Here is a 5,437-nt window from a genome sequence, read left to right as displayed (position 1 = left end):
CATATAACCCATTTCAGCATTTATCTCTTTCATATTAAATTGATAGTAAGGGCAAAAAGGTCAAAAAAAAAACTCCACTTTTAAGTGGATGGATAAAATAGAGAAGTGGAAATATAGCACCCTTTAAATTTGTAATACAATCCTACTTTTATAACTGTAATCTTATAAAATAATATAGATATTGTCCAAAGTCAAACTATGAATATTTTAAATTTATTATTATTAACTTCTGCTATAAATACTCCAACTGTCGAAAGTATAATTGTGAATACTTCAAATTCACTGCCATTAATATCCACAGATGTTATTTTCCTATATATATATATATGCCCGGCAAAAAACTTATATTCTCGGATGCTATAGCTAGGAAAGCTTTAATCTACAAAATAATCTTGATTTTGTGGGATTTGAGATTCATCTAAATAATAAAAACACATAATCGATCAAAAATGGCGAAATTAAAGTCAAGTTTGGTTCTGCTTATGGCCATGGTAGTTGCATCCATGGAGTTCGAGGGCTCAACAGCAAGAGAGTATTTCGTTGGTGAATCCAAAGGTTGGACTGTGCCACAAAATCCAGGTTTCTATGTTAGGTGGTCACTATTCCATATCTTCAAAATCAATGACGTGCTGGTTTTTAACTTCACCAACGGCGTTTATAACGTGGCAGAAGTGACAAAGGAGGCATACACAAACTGTGATGGCCAGAATCCTATCTCACTCAAGACTACAAGCCCTGCTAGATTTACAATTACGAACGCGGCTAACCATTATTACATCTGCACCATAGGCCAAAATTGTATGCATTCTCAGAAATTAGCAATTAAGGTTTCCACCATGGATAACAACTCGTCTGCCATGTCACTTCATTGATTTTGCATGATTATATAAAATTAATATAAGGATCTAATATTTCGTTATCATAATTTATCTCATTTTTGTTTGAGTATTGATGGACGATAATGGGCTGAATAAGCTAAAATATAATTTCAGTAGGTTAATTAAACACATCACACGAATACTTTTTTATTAAAACTTTAAACCAAAATACCAATAAATCAGCATACTTTTGAATACATCTAATTTACACCAAGCAGGTAAATAACTAAGACAAATAATTCTTTTAATTTTTCATCTCATCCAAATCCAAAACATCTTTTAGCCTGAATCATTTGCTGTATTGTAAAAATTTTATCAATAACTTTGAAATTGTGTAGGCAACAAAGGGTAAAAGTTCTTTTGATACAAAAGAAAATCTATCAGACATCTCTCCATGTATTTCTGGGTGTAAAAAAAAATACTTAAAAAAATATATACTTATTATATTTTTCGAAATTTTTTATATCAATTTTTTAAATAAAAAAAAATCAACGTCACCGTGTAATATTGAACATATTATAATATTATGTGTTTATAATATATAGAATATTACTTATAAAAAAATATCACGTGTAATATTCTAATAGAACATTTCACATGTATAATAATCTAAATATTCTATAAATATATGATCTTAAAATATGTAGAATACTAGCCTCAAATATTTGTTGTATTGTAAAAAAGTTTATCGATAACTTTGAAAATGTGTAGGCATATAACAAAGGGTAAAAGTTCATTTGATACAAACAAAAAATAATGAGACATTTCTCCACGGATTTTCGGGTGTAAAAAAAATACATAATATATATATATATATATATATATATATATATATATATATATATATATATATATATATATATACTAGTAAGCTACCCGCGCGATGCGGCTGCGGCAGATAGTTCTTTTCGGTAGATATTTTCATGTGACAATTGGTTTCCTTTTCTTGTCAGATAGTTCATTTCAGCCTTTTGATATATTGTTTTGTGTTAGATGGTTTCTTTTGACAATTTTTTTTAGCTATGTACGTAAAGGCGGGGATGGAATAGTTTCATAATTTATGTGAAACTTCTTTGTTATTGGATGAGGAATATCATTTTTGTTTTCATTTATTGTTATTGGATGAGGAATATCATTTTTGTTTTCATTTATTGAACAACTTGTACCGTACCGTAACTACAATGTTAGCCGTTCGCATAAAAGTATTTTTCATGTAAAAATAAACGGTTTAAAACCTTTTGTAACGAAATATGTAGTTTAAAAAAACTAACCTAAAATTTGTTTTTCTGTTCTATAAATAAAGAAATAATAAAAAAAAACATAGGATGGCGAGTTGTTCATTTATGGGTTGCGATTAGTTTTCATTTGGTAAATGGTTAGTTCCGTTAAGTGGTCTCGTGTTTGAATCTTAAAGTAGCCCGTCGTTGAAAAAATTCTCTTCATACCTGTTGTATTTTACGCATAGAAAACATATACGGAGAGGGCGTGTGTAATCTACATTCATACTTTTTAAATATTTTCAATCTATCATCTAAAACGCGATGAATAATATCTTTTCTGAAGGTGGACATAATGGTGTTGACATCGAGCGTCGAATAATTTCCACACAATAAATTAACAAATATTTGCAATCTGTCAACATCTTTCAACCTCTATGTAGTTTTTTATTCCTTTTAACCAAGAAAATGTAAAATAATTTAAAAATATAATATTAGTCATTTTTATTTTTTTAAAGCAAAAGATAATATCTATTCCTAAAAATAACTTCCACAAAAAAAATACTAAATAAATACGAAATTCATGGCACACATATAATTAAGCAAAGAAAATAACAAATGTGAACATTTTTCTAAAAGGAAATAGTACCAATTGCGTTATCTATTACAAAAATAATACTTATATTATTAACCTAGCAACATATCAATTATAAATTTTTTTAAAATAAAATACTACCAGATAATTTATTGAGAACTCGTTTTTACTTAAAAAAGAGTTCGGGAAAACAATAACTATTAAAACCTTTTGATCTAAAAAACTTACAAACAACCATAAACAACATATCAAAACAACCGAAAACATCAAACAATAAAATTCAATACTTTTATATTCTAACATTACATAAATATCCAATATCTAATAACAAAATAAGTTGAACTTTCCGTGTATTCAATAGACCACGGGAATCTCTTCGTATGTTTCTTCTCTTTATTTGCAGATCCATAACATCAACCTTGTAACCATTAGAAATTTAGATCTGAAAACAATAAACATAAATTATGAAAACAATACACACCCATTCATGAACAAAAATCTACAAATCCAACAGAGGGATTCAACAAAGCTAACGCATGTTATGAGAAGATTTGAACAACATATGACACAAACAAAACCATATTGTAGAATACAATATTGAACTATTTCCAGATCCTATAGATCTACACCAGCCTAGGGCAATTTTCTTTGACCAAAACAAAACAAAAAAATCTACAGCCTGTTACAATGAATAAAGTGTCAAAAACATGAAAAGTCAAAATACAACTTCTTAAAGTCATAGAGCTCAAAGAAATACCGATTTGAAGAAGATATTAAGTTCAAGTTGAGAAATGCTCTATTTTTCTAGGCTTTCTTGATCAAGCCGTGAAATATCATCCACAGCTAAGAACAATCCCCTGCAAACAACACATATATAACATACAAAGTAAAAGAAATTTGAAGAGAAGAAGTGAAGGGTCGTACACATTTCCTACGGTTTTGGATTCTGGATTCTCTTGAGTAAGATACTAATATTAACATGATGTAACTACAACAACAGAAAACCATGTTATGTAAACAGGTTAAATACGAAAAATCTTTACACAAGAAAATACAAATAAATAAAAACTGGAGACCTAATATTCTCCTCAAAAGGTTCGTTCACACACACACACAAAATCACAGTCACATAAGGGAGGACGGAATCGTCCCTGTCCTTCCCGCTACCCGCCCAACTCTTTGTGGAGGGAGCCGAACCCGTAAGGAATGAGAATTTATTGAACAAATATTGATTTAATCACAGATCTGAATAAAACCATTTCATTGAATATTCAAAGAGAAATCGGTAGACTACATATAATGAGAAAAATAAAGAATTTTATCAATTATCTTCGATCGACATTCAAATCAGGGTTTTTGAGAGGGAAAGTTTCGTGGGAGGCCAATGGAGGTGACGAAGGTCGAGGTGAGGATGGTGATCTAAGCTTCTGTGGATGTGAGTGGTTGAAATTGGAAATGAGATGCGTGAGAGAAAGTAGGGAAAAGCCGAAGCAGCAGACTTAGGGTTTCATAACGTGGTCATTTATGCTTAAATGGCGGTACACCTACTATTTTGATTTTGATTGGCTAATTTGCATTCACTTGGATCACCAACTCAACTATAAATCAATACCATTGAAAGAAGATCTAATGGTTCATATTTGAGCTCCTTGTTTTCAAGACTTTGGTCTTAAAAATTATGGGACCCACTATTATGTATCTATATATATATATATATATATATATATATATATATATATATATATATATATATACTTATTATATTTTCCGAAACTTTTTATATCAATTTTTTACATAAAGAAATCAACGGCATTGTGTAATATTAAACATGTATAACATTATGTGTTTACAACAAATGGATTGGGAACCAAAACCCTAGCTCCACTGGCGATTCCGGCAACTTCTTAGCACGTACTCCAACAGGGGGGTGGAAATGTGAATGTGATTCAGGCTTCGGGATCCACACAATTTTAGTGGTGCAACTGGCAATGTTTTATGTTCTTGGGTATCGCTTCTCTCCTACTGCTTCATTATGGGATCAAGACGGGGAATTGATGATGCATGGACGAAAGTTTAACGTAGGAATAAGGCAGGAAGAAGACAACAACCTGCAAGGGATCATCAATCGTATTCAAGATCAAGATTTGATGAGATAAAAGCGATTTCTACTACATTGAATATTACTAATTTCCCGGACTCGATTGAACCTAGAGATTTGTGGAGAGGTAGTGAACGTTTGGGAACAATTTTTGACATTTTTCTTGCTAAGAAAAAGTCTAGGCATGGGAAAAAATTTGGTTTTCTTCGGTTTATTAATCTCCGTAATATCCAAAATTTAGTGAAGGATTTGCATCAAGTTTGGTTTGGATACTTTAGATTTTTGGCATAAATTCCCAGGTTTGAGAAGGGTAAGTCTACGAGGAGATATCGGCCTTTGCCTTCTAAATCTAATGAGTACATAGAACCGCCTACGTCATATGCCCATGTTGTTTATAATGATAAGCAAAATGTTAGTATTGAAAACATTCCTGAACAAAGTCACAAGTTGCAAAAAGAGGTGATTAAAATCCAACCAGGTGATTTTATTGTTGAAGACCATAAGGAATCTTTGGCTTGTCTTGGTAGAGCTCGAGATTTCCTTTCTCTTCCAAACCTATAATCACTTTGTTTGGATGAGGGATTTGAAGAAGTAGAGATACAATATGTAGGCGACTTATCGGTTGTTTTTTTAATTTACATTTTCTGTA

General features: G+C 30.9%; 1 long non-coding RNA gene and 1 pseudogene across 1 annotated transcript; one reads left to right on the top strand and one right to left on the bottom strand.

Moving 5' to 3' along the window:
* The first annotated feature begins 449 nt into the window (after nucleotides 1–449).
* On the top strand, nucleotides 450–872 carry LOC145122065 (umecyanin pseudogene; annotated as a pseudogene).
* A 2,069-nt stretch (nucleotides 873–2,941) lies between these two features.
* LOC145160162 (uncharacterized) lies at nucleotides 2,942–4,247 on the bottom strand. The gene is made up of 2 exons (XR_013738042.1): nucleotides 3,448–4,247; nucleotides 2,942–3,132 (listed from the first exon to the last, which is right to left on the bottom strand). It is a non-coding gene; the product is annotated as an uncharacterized LOC145160162 (long non-coding RNA).
* Between the last annotated feature and the right edge of the window lie 1,190 nt (nucleotides 4,248–5,437).

The sequence above is a fragment of the Lactuca virosa genome, chromosome 1 (genome assembly GCF_052849685.1).
Source record: "Lactuca virosa cultivar CGN04683 chromosome 1, Lactuca_virosa_CGN04683_v6, whole genome shotgun sequence".
Lineage (NCBI taxonomy): Eukaryota > Viridiplantae > Streptophyta > Magnoliopsida > Asterales > Asteraceae > Lactuca > Lactuca virosa.
Note: the sequence above shows the minus strand (reverse complement) of the source record. Positions and strands in the feature narration are given on the sequence as shown.